Source organism: Saccoglossus kowalevskii, chromosome 21 (genome assembly GCF_978046115.1).
Source record: "Saccoglossus kowalevskii chromosome 21, keSacKowa6.1, whole genome shotgun sequence".
Taxonomy (NCBI): domain Eukaryota; kingdom Metazoa; phylum Hemichordata; class Enteropneusta; family Harrimaniidae; genus Saccoglossus; species Saccoglossus kowalevskii.
This window is the reverse complement of record NC_140661.1, coordinates 27515488-27527910: the sequence shown is the minus strand read 5'-3', so window position 1 is coordinate 27527910 and position 12423 is coordinate 27515488. Positions and strand designations below refer to the sequence as shown.

The window sequence follows — 12423 nt, the reverse complement described above, 5'->3', positions numbered from 1 at the left end:
GGACGACGGAGACGGACAATCACTCATATGATAAGCTCCGCTCGACAAAGTCGACAGCGGAGCTAAAAATTGTAAAATGCTTCATCAAAATTTGGGCTGGAAAATAAATGACATTGGAAGGGTTAAAGACCTGAACAGCTTTGTTATTGTTATTGTATAAGCAAATGCATAGATCATCTTAATCTGTATTGTTGTCTCTCATCGCTAGTCCACATAGGACTACTAAAGAAATGCAGTGTTCACATCAAATGCATAGATCATCTTAATCTGTATTGTTGTCTCTCATCGCTAGTCCACATAGGACTACTAAAGAAATGCAGTGTTCACATCAAATGCATAGATCATCTTAATCTGTATTGTTGTCTCTCATCGCTAGTCCACATAGGACTACTAAAGAAATGCAGTGTTCACATCAAATGCATAGATCATCTTAATCTGTTTTGCTGTCTCTCATCGCTAGTCCACATAGGACTACTAAAGAAATGCAGTGTTCACATCAAATGCATAGATCATCTTAATCTGTATTGTTGTCTCTCATCGCTAGTCCACATAGGACTACTAAAGAAATGCAGTGTTCACATCAAATGCATAGATCATCTTAATCTGTATTGTTGTCTCTCATCGCTAGTCCACATAGGACTACTAAAGAAATGCAGTGTTCACATCAAATGCATAGATCATCTTAATCTGTTTTGCTGTCTCTCATCGCTAGTCCACATAGGACTACTAAAGAAATGCAGTGTTCACATCAAATGCATAGATCATCTTAATCTGTATTGTTGTCTCTCATCGCTAGTCCACATAGGACTACTAAAGAAATGCAGTGTTCACATCAAATGCATAGATCATCTTAATCTGTATTGTTGTCTCTCATCGCTAGTCCACATAGGACTACTAAAGAAATGCAGTGTTCACATCAAATGCATAGATCATCTTAATCTGTATTGTTGTCTCTCATCGCTAGTCCACATAGGACTACTAAAGAAATGCAGTGTTCACATCAAATGCATAGATCATCTTAATCTGTATTGTTGTCTCTCATCGCTAGTCCACATAGGACTACTAAAGAAATGCAGTGTTCACATCAAATGCATAGATCATCTTAATCTGTTTTGCTGTCTCTCATCGCTAGTCCACATAGGACTACTAAAGAAATGCAGTGTTCACATCAAATGCATAGATCATCTTAATCTGTATTGTTGTCTCTCATCGCTAGTCCACATAGGACTACTAAAGAAATGCAGTGTTCACATCAAATGCATAGATCATCTTAATCTGTATTGTTGTCTCTCATCGCTAGTCCACATAGGACTACTAAAGAAATGCAGTGTTCACATCAAATGCATAGATCATCTTAATCTGTATTGTTGTCTCTCATCGCTAGTCCACATAGGACTACTAAAGAAATGCAGTGTTCACATCAAATGCATAGATCATCTTAATCTGTATTGTTGTCTGTCATCGCTAGTCCATATAGGACTACTAAAGAAATGCAGTGTTCACATCAAATGCATAGATCATCTTAATCTGTATTGTTGTCTCTCATCGCTAGTCCACATAGGACTACTAAAGAAATGCAGTGTTCACATCAAATGCATAGATCATCTTAATCTGTATTGTTGTCTCTCATCGCTAGTCCACATAGGACTACTAAAGAAATGCAGTGTTCACATCACATCAAATGCATAGATCATCTTAATCTGTATTGCTGTCTCTCATCGCTAGTCCATATAGGACTACTAAAGAAATGCAGTGTTCACATCAAATGCATAGATCATCTTAATCTGTATTGTTGTCTCTCATCGCTAGTCCATATAGGACTACTAAAGAAATGCAGTGTTCACATCAAATGCATAGATCATCTTAATCTGTATTGTTGTCTCTCATCGCTAGTCCATATAGGACTACTAAAGAAATGCAGTGTTCACATCAAATGCATAGATCATCTTAATCTGTATTGTTGTCTCTCATCGCTAGTCCACATAGGACTACTAAAGAAATGCAGTGTTCACATCAAATGCATAGATCATCTTAATCTGTATTGTTGTCTCTCATCGCTAGTCCACATAGGACTACTAAAGAAATGCAGTGTTCACATCAAATGCATAGATCATCTTAATCTGTATTGTTGTCTCTCATCGCTAGTCCACATAGGACTACTAAAGAAATGCAGTGTTCACATCAAATGCATAGATCATCTTAATCTGTATTGCTGTCTCTCATCGCTAGTCCATATAGGACTACTAAAGAAATGCAGTGTTCACATCAAATGCATAGATCATCTTAATCTGTATTGTTGTCTCTCATCGCTAGTCCACATAGGACTACTAAAGAAATGCAGTGTTCACATCAAATGCATAGATCATCTTAATCTGTATTGTTGTCTCTCATCGCTAGTCCATATAGGACTACTAAAGAAATGCAGTGTTCACATCAAATGCATAGATCATCTTAATCTGTATTGCTGTCTCTCATCGCTAGTCCACATAGGACTACTAAAGAAATGCAGTGTTCACATCAAATGCATAGATCATCTTAATCTGTATTGCTGTCTCTCATCGCTAGTCCACATAGGACTACTAAAGAAATGCAGTGTTCACATCAAATGCATAGATCATCTTAATCTGTATTGTTGTCTCTCATCGCTAGTCCACATAGGACTACTAAAGAAATGCAGTGTTCACATCAAATGCATAGATCATCTTAATCTGTATTGTTGTCTCTCATCGCTAGTCCACATAGGACTACTAAAGAAATGCAGTGTTCACATCAAATGCATAGATCATCTTAATCTGTATTGTTGTCTCTCATCGCTAGTCCACATAGGACTACTAAAGAAATGCAGTGTTCACATCAAATGCATAGATCATCTTAATCTGTATTGTTGTCTCTCATCGCTAGTCCACATAGGACTACTAAAGAAATGCAGTGTTCACATCAAATGCATAGATCATCTTAATCTGTATTGCTGTCTCTCATCGCTAGTCCACATAGGACTACTAAAGAAATGCAGTGTTCACATCAAATGCATAGATCATCTTAATCTGTATTGTTGTCTCTCATCGCTAGTCCATATAGGACTACTAAAGAAATGCAGTGTTCACATCAAATGCATAGATCATCTTAATCTGTTTTGTTGTCTCTCATCGCTAGTCGACATAGGACTACTAAAGAAATGCAGTGTTCACATCAAATGCATAGATCATCTTAATCTGTATTGTTGTCTCTCATCGCTAGTCCACATAGGACTACTAAAGAAATGCAGTGTTCACATCAAATGCATAGATCATCTTAATCTGTATTGTTGTCTCTCATCGCTAGTCCATATAGGACTACTAAAGAAATGCAGTGTTCACATCAAATGCATAGATCATCTTAATCTGTATTGCTGTCTCTCATCGCTAGTCCACATAGGACGACTAAAGAAATGCAGTGTTCACATCAAATGCATAGATCATCTTAATCTGTATTGCTGTCTCTCATCGCTAGTCCACATAGGACTACTAAAGAAATGCAGTGTTCACATCAAATGCATAGATCATCTTAATCTGTATTGTTGTCTCTCATCGCTAGTCCACATAGGACTACTAAAGAAATGCAGTGTTCACATCAAATGCATAGATCATCTTAATCTGTTTTGTTGTCTCTCATCGCTAGTCCACATAGGACTACTAAAGAAATGCAGTGTTCACATCAAATGCATAGATCATCTTAATCTGTATTGTTGTCTCTCATCGCTAGTCCACATAGGACTACTAAAGAAATGCAGTGTTCACATCAAATGCATAGATCATCTTAATCTGTATTGTTGTCTCTCATCGCTAGTCCACATAGGACTACTAAAGAAATGCAGTGTTCACATCAAATGCATAGATCATCTTAATCTGTATTGTTGTCTCTCATCGCTAGTCCATATAGGACTACTAAAGAAATGCAGTGTTCACATCAAATGCATAGATCATCTTAATCTGTATTGTTGTCTCTCATCGCTAGTCCACATAGGACTACTAAAGAAATGCAGTGTTCACATCAAATGCATAGATCATCTTAATCTGTTTTGTTGTCTCTCATCGCTAGTCCACATAGGACTACTAAAGAAATGCAGTGTTCACATCAAATGCATAGATCATCTTAATCTGTTTTGTTGTCTCTCATCGCTAGTCCACATAGGACTACTAAAGAAATGCAGTGTTCACATCAAATGCATAGATCATCTTAATCTGTATTGCTGTCTCTCATCGCTAGTCCACATAGGACTACTAAAGAAATGCAGTGTTCACATCAAATGCATAGATCATCTTAATCTGTATTGCTGTCTCTCATCGCTAGTCCACATAGGACTACTAAAGAAATGCAGTGTTCACATCAAATGCATAGATCATCTTAATCTGTATTGTTGTCTCTCATCGCTAGTCCACATAGGACTACTAAAGAAATGCAGTGTTCACATCAAATGCATAGATCATCTTAATCTGTATTGTTGTCTCTCATCGCTAGTCCACATAGGACTACTAAAGAAATGCAGTGTTCACATCAAATGCATAGATCATCTTAATCTGTATTGTTGTCTCTCATCGCTAGTCCACATAGGACTACTAAAGAAATGCAGTGTTCACATCAAATGCATAGATCATCTTAATCTGTATTGTTGTCTCTCATCGCTAGTCCACATAGGACTACTAAAGAAATGCAGTGTTCACATCAAATGCATAGATCATCTTAATCTGTATTGTTGTCTCTCATCGCTAGTCCACATAGGACTACTAAAGAAATGCAGTGTTCACATCAAATGCATAGATCATCTTAATCTGTTTTGTTGTCTCTCATCGCTAGTCCACATAGGACTACTAAAGAAATGCAGTGTTCACATCAAATGCATAGATCATCTTAATCTGTATTGTTGTCTCTCATCGCTAGTCCACATAGGACTACTAAAGAAATGCAGTGTTCACATCAAATGCATAGATCATCTTAATCTGTATTGTTGTCTCTCATCGCTAGTCCACATAGGACTACTAAAGAAATGCAGTGTTCACATCAAATGCATAGATCATCTTAATCTGTATTGTTGTCTCTCATCGCTAGTCCACATAGGACTACTAAAGAAATGCAGTGTTCACATCAAATGCATAGATCATCTTAATCTGTATTGCTGTCTCTCATCGCTAGTCCACATAGGACTACTAAAGAAATGCAGTGTTCACATCAAATGCATAGATCATCTTAATCTGTTTTGCTGTCTCTCATCGCTAGTCCACATAGGACTACTAAAGAAATGCAGTGTTCACATCAAATGCATAGATCATCTTAATCTGTATTGTTGTCTCTCATCGCTAGTCCACATAGGACTACTAAAGAAATGCAGTGTTCACATCAAATGCATAGATCATCTTAATCTGTTTTGTTGTCTCTCATCGCTAGTCCATATAGGACTACTAAAGAAATGCAGTGTTCACATCAAATGCATAGATCATCTTAATCTGTATTGCTGTCTCTCATCGCTAGTCCACATAGGACTACTAAAGAAATGCAGTGTTCACATCAAATGCATAGATCATCTTAATCTGTTTTGTTGTCTCTCATCGCTAGTCCATATAGGACTACTAAAGAAATGCAGTGTTCACATCAAATGCATAGATCATCTTAATCTGTTTTGTTGTCTCTCATCGCTAGTCCATATAGGACTACTAAAGAAATGCAGTGTTCACATCAAATGCATAGATCATCTTAATCTGTATTGTTGTCTCTCATCGCTAGTCCACATAGGACTACTAAAGAAATGCAGTGTTCACATCAAATGCATAGATCATCTTAATCTGTATTGTCTCTCATCGCTAGTCCACATAGGACTACTAAAGAAATGCAGTGTTCACATCAGACATGGTTTATAAGTTTGTCCCAGGATCTTTTCACTCTCATGAGACAATCGTCACAAAAATGTAACAAAACGCAAGTGAAAATTTCTAAATGTAGAATAATGATTTTATGTTATTTCACCAGACGAATCTCAAACACGCATTTGAGAATACTATCTCCACTATTGGGGAAACAAAACACCTCAGTTTCAAGTTCCTATGGATGGGTAATAGTTGTTTTTTAAAACAATTCTATCCTGCATATTTATTTCCAGGTTGGAACACTCAACATGTTTTATTTTCCCCAATTTTGCAGGAAACAGAATTGCATCTTTGTTGAGAGTTACACAAAATTACTTTTTTTTTACGTAATTACAAAATTACTTTTTTTTTACGTAATTACAAAATTACTTTTTTTTACGTAATTACAAAATTACTTTTTTTTACGTAATTACAAAATTACTTTTTTTTACGTAATTACAAAATTACTTTTTTTTTTACGTAATTACAAAATTACTTTTTTTTTACGTAATTACAAAATTACTTTTTTTTTACGTAATTACAAAATTACTTTTTTTTACAATGTAATTGAGCTGTATCTGGCTAGCGTTTTAATCTAAGTTTAAATAAAAATGAAAAAATTTGCAAACAAAAATAAACAGGGAAATTTAATTTTGCAATTTCGATGTGGTGGTGGAGGGGGTGGGGGTGGGGGTGGGGCTCACCATATGTCCATGATTCCCTGTTAGTTTACTGTTTTCTTGAGTACAGCTAGGTGTGTTCACAATTTTCTTTGTTAGTTGCAGTTGCTTCGAGTGCTTAGGTGGAACACAATGAGCACCCCCTCCCAATTGCCAAATAAACCATTTTATATCTTGCCAACGTGTTGTCATAAACACACATTTTGAGCGCCAGAGTCTATTGTCACCTTTCACAACCAAATAACCAACCATCTTACATTTTTTATATTTTTTAGATTATATTAGAAAAAATGTTCAAAATATGGCACAAAAATTATTTCGGCTCAAAAGATTATTAACACTATGTAATTTATATTAAATGTAAACAGATGGGAAGTCAACATCCTGTTTCAACAAAAAAATCCCCATAAATCAAAGTAAATTTTCAGAGATAATTAATATTAAGAGTGAATTTTAAGAAAATTACTAAAAAAAAGTCAATTACATTTTTACTGCAATAAAATTATGTGCTTCCCTTGAATTGTGAAATTCACCTAAACGCATTTCTGCCAAAGTGAAAGCAGTCTACAGAATTCTGTGAAATACAAAATGCTACAAATTAGGTAAAATCATTCATTCTGTATCTAAGGCAGATATTGGCAAACAACGGCAGTAATGGTTTCTTTTTTGAAACATATCAAATTAATCACAATTTATCACCATAAAAAATAATACAATTATTAAATTTAATGTGAACAATTTATTCATAGATTGTTATTTTGTTCATATATACATGATAAAAGTTTGTAAAATTTTTATACAGATAAATAATCATAACAAAAAATATGTAACGTAGAAAAAATGTCGGAACTTTTAAAATAAATTTAATTAATAGAATATAAAAAAATCTATTTCAGAGTAATTATTTCTTTTATATATTTTATACATAGCATTTTCTGACATGCCATTTTGACCTACATAGCTTTCCATTTTACATTTAATAAAATGAACAAACAAATCCTGATATATTTCAATAGCATCTGACTGCACTAATAAATCATCAAAAAATAATACGCCTGGGGCATGAATCGTCACAAGTTGATGAAATAGTTATTAATTAATTAAGAATTATAATATTGTATCATATTGTGAAATATTACTATATCATAATATTCATGATTGTGAGCTTACTACTGGGATTAAAATGTCTCAGAAAAAATATTAATAAAATATTTCAAATATAGGTAATATATTAAAACAAGTGTTGACACGAGACGGCCCCATGCGAGGAGAAACACCTTAACAATGCCACAATCCTCGACTTTATCATTTAATTCCATACTCTCTGAAGCCAGAGCGTATATAATCACAATATTGTTTCATCTCAAACAATATATATAATAGGTTTGAAAAATAAGTATATTTTTTTTTATATAATCACAATGTTTTCATCAACTGTGTGTAAATATTTAAATACTTTAAGAACAGAACCTTATTTTTACCTACCTGTGTATAGAATTTCAAGATCTGGACAAGAACGTCCTTTAGACATTTGAATATCTGGAGAGCTTTCACAAAATTATTATTCACTTCCGTTGGTGTTAATGTACCGCGTTAGTCCCAACTCTACATCACCTTTCAGTCTGGCCTTTATAATCAGACTCCTTCCATTACTGGACTCACCACAGGTCTTGGAGTATATCAGTAGAAAAAATCTGGCTATTCAAAACGAACAAGTTGACATGGTGCCGGCATACCCCAAAGTAGGGCCTCTTGGTGGTTGTCTCATCCAATCATACAGAGCTGCTGAAAACGTCAGTGTTCGCATATACAGAGCAGGTATCAATGACATTGCCGTTTCCTCTCAGCCTACTTGCCTCTGTCTTATGCTCCATTCAATCTAGGGATCATCTGTAAAATACGCATTTTCACAAAGGTGAGAAGTTCACCTCCTGCGGGCATAACATACATAAGGAAGCTAGTTTCATGAATAATTAAACATAAATTTTATTTATTTATATAAATATGGAAAGCTTTAATTTTTTATTTCTTTTACTTGATTATAACTTGGCAAGTATTCAGCTTCATTTACAGGCCAAGATTCCTAAAATAGTTGTAGTATTGTTACTAGTCAACCTACTTTTTTTACATCATATCATTGTTGATCATTCACTGTAAGGGATCATCTGTAATTTTCTCAATTATAATTAATTAAATTAATGTTTATTGTCTTTTAGGCCACAGGCCCATATGACTATACATAACAAAAAAACAAAAGAATACACAAGCACTGGAGAATGTACAGAAATCGTAAAATACATATATATATATATATAACAAAATTCTTATACCGATAGTAACGAAAACTCCCTTCTAAGGTTGAATGCTTTATGTAGAAATTTACCAAGATTACGTAGTACCTTTGCTGATTTTGAGCGCATTAGACTGTAATATATTTAATAATACTCCCCAATCCTTTGCCACTGAAATAATGTTATGCCTGAACTTTTGAGAAACAATAGAGATTAATATGTCTTTTTTTGTAACAAAATATTATATGGGGAGAACACAGCTCTATAAATACCATTTCAAAAATTATTGAAGGCTAGCTTTTGTATAAAATAGGTTAGAATTTCTAAATATTTTTTAAAAATATGCTTTAAAGAGAACCTTTTATACAGTGAACACTGTCTAAACCGAACACTAAAGTTATTGAGGAAATTGTTTTATTTATATGTGTTCAGCTTTATTGGAGTCTTTCTATACAGTGAAAGCTTTCTAAACTGAACACCAAAGATTGAGAAAAGTGTTCAGTTAAAAGAGGTCTTCAATCCAGTGAACCCTGTCTAAACTGAACACCACAAAGATTGAGGAAATAGTTTTGTTTACAGTTGTCTTTCTATATAGTGAAACCTGTCTAAACTGAACACCAGAGATTGAGAAAAGTATTCAGTTTAAAGAGGTCTTCAATCCAGTGAACCCTGTCTAAACTGAACACCACAGAGATTCAGGAAATTGTTTTGTTTACAGTTGTCTTTCTATATAGTGAAACCTGTCTAAACTGAACACCAGAGATTGAGAAAAGTATTCAGTTTAAAGAGGTCTTCAATCCAGTGAACCCTGTCTAAACTGAACACCACAGAGATTGAGGAAATTGTTTTGTTTACAGTTGTCTTTCTATATAGTGAAACCTGTCTAAACTGAACACCAGAGATTGAGAAAAGTATTCAGTTTAAAGAGGTCTTCAATCCAGAGAACCCTGTCTAAACTGAACACCACAGAGATTGAGGAAATTGTTTTGTTTACAGTTGTCTTTCTATATAGTGAAACCTGTCTAAACTGAACACCAGAGATTGAGAAAAGTATTCAGTTTGAAGAGGTCTTCAATCCAGTGAACCCTGTCTAAACTGAACACCACAGAGATTGAGGAAATTGTTTTGTTTACAGTTGTCTTTCTATATAGTGAAACCTGTCTAAACTGAACACCAGAGATTGAGAAAAGTATTCAGTTTAAAGAGGTCTTCAATCCAGTGAACCCTGTCTAATCTGAACACCAGAGATTGAGGAAATCGTTTTGTTTACAGTTGTCTTTCTATATAGTGAAACCTGTCTAAACTGAACACCAGAGATTGAGAAAAGTATTCAGTTTAAAGAGGTCTTCAATCCAGTGAACCCTGTCTAAACTGAACACCACAGAGATTGAGGAAATCGTTTTGTTTACAGTTGTCTTTCTATATAGTGAAACCTGTCTAAACTGAACACCAGAGATTGAGAAAAGTATTCAGTTTAAAGAGGTCTTCAATCCAGTGAACCCTGTCTAAACTGAACACCACAGAGATTGAGGAAATCGTTTTGTTTACAGTTGTCTTTCTATATAGTGAAACCTGTCTAAACTGAACACCAGAGATTGAGAAAAGTATTCAGTTTAAAGAGGTCTTCAATCCAGTGAACCCTGTCTAAACTGAACACCACAGAGATTGAGGAAATCGTTTTGTTTACAGTTGTCTTTCTATATAGTGAACCCTGTCTAAACTGAACACCAGAGATTGAGAAAAGTATTCAGTTTAAAGAGGTCTTCAATCCAGTGAACCCTGACTACACTGAATACCAAAGGGATTGAGGAAATAGTTTTGTTTGCAGAAGTTCAGTTTTAATGGTGTCTTTCTATACAGTAAAAGCTTTCTGAACTGAATACCACAGAGATTGAGAAAAGTATTCAGTTTAAAGAGGTCTTTTCAAATACCTGACTACACTGAACACCAAAGGGATTGAGGAAATCGTTTTGGTTACATGTGTTAATTTTTAATGGTGAACCTGTCTAAACTGAACACCACAGAGATTGAGAAAAGTGTTTAAAGGTGTATTCTATAAAATATCATTAAGGTCAAGGAAAAATAACAACAAAAAAGAACGCTTACAGAAATTTATAAGATAAAATGTGTATAATTTTTTAAAGAAAAAAGCTATTATTTTACTAAAAATCACTGATTTTCAGAATGCATGTTTTCTATAGTACAAAATGGCCGGATATTACTTGACAGGAAAAACAAAGCAAAAAGATTATCATCAGAAATACATTTGCATAAAATCATATCAAATAACTCATCAAATTTATATTAGAATTTTTTTTAAAAAGAGGAATAGTTTCTATTTTAGCACATAACATTTCTCAAATCAAACTTGGAGGGCTGACTTTTGAATACTTCAGGGCAGTAATGAATCCCTGTGTGCATGTGTGGTTTTTATTACTAAATTAGGGAGTCCTCAAAAGTTTACATTTAATTTGGTTTGATAACCCCCTGTACACAGGTTCTCCAGCAAAAAAAAAAATATATGTGATTATGGAAAGTTCATTGATATTTTTCTGAACCGGGTTTACAACCAACTACTGTATATCACTTTATTTTCGCTTGGAATTAATTTTCGCTATTTTTGCTGAAGGAATAATTCAGTGAAAATAAAATCCAGCGAATATACCTTTTTTCCTATATTTACATTCAACTTGCCAAAAATCAGTGAAAATAAATTCCATACAAAACATCCAAAAAGTCTTTTCAGCGAAAATTAATTTTAGCTAAAATAAAGTATTTTACAGTATTTTTGCAGCATATGTTTATTAGGTGTAAGAAACAATGTATTTTAAGTGTTGTGTACGTCTCATAAGACTAGAAACAAAAAATTACGATGAGACGACAGGGATGTTATTAGCCTTTAATGCCACAGTCAACTTTTGTCATCTCTCACAAAATCTGATTTTTTTTTTTTTTTTATCAGCCCACTATTCAGTCTTGATTAATAAAGAAATTATAGAAAAACACTTACAAAAATTTAGGCTTTCATCAGGTTATGAATCCTGGTAACTTATTTATTCTATTATATAAGCCATGATTGTATTTAACGTTTGCTGTGTCATTTAAAGTAGGCCGTATACACATCTGTTATTTATGTAAGCACAACTAATAGTGCAAATACAGCTTCATGAATAGACTGATTCCAAAATATAGCAGCATTCAGGAAAGCATGTTTTAAATCCATTTAAGCAAACTTTGAGTAACAAGAAACAAAACATAGTATCTTTTTTCAGAAATACAAACCTGTCTATAGTGGCCACCAAGGGACCCTAGATATTTTGGACTTTATATGCAGATGGCCTTTGTAGACAGGGTCATTAATCAATTCATGAATATGAATATTAATTACACCATGTCTATTATCTATTATCAGACGATGAATCAGTGTAATTTAATTTGCTCACACTAATTATGATACATACATTGTCCAAACAATTTTGAAAACAGGAACCTGAATATTATTTTTATTTTAGCAAAATGTATCTGAAAAAGTTATATATATTTTTTTAAATTAAATATTAGCCGCAATCGTATCAA

The 12423-nt window shown here is 33.8% G+C and overlaps 1 protein-coding gene across 1 annotated transcript in view; it reads right to left on the bottom strand.

The window, feature by feature from the left end:
* LOC100369652 (uncharacterized) overlaps nt 1-8289 on the bottom strand; it is a 67096-nt gene extending 58807 nt beyond the window's left edge. The window contains exon 1 of the mRNA XM_085494942.1: nt 8042-8289. The gene's annotated coding sequence lies outside the window, so the exon portion shown is untranslated. The remainder of the gene's footprint in view (nt 1-8041) is intronic.
* Between the last annotated feature and the right edge of the window lie 4134 nt (nt 8290-12423).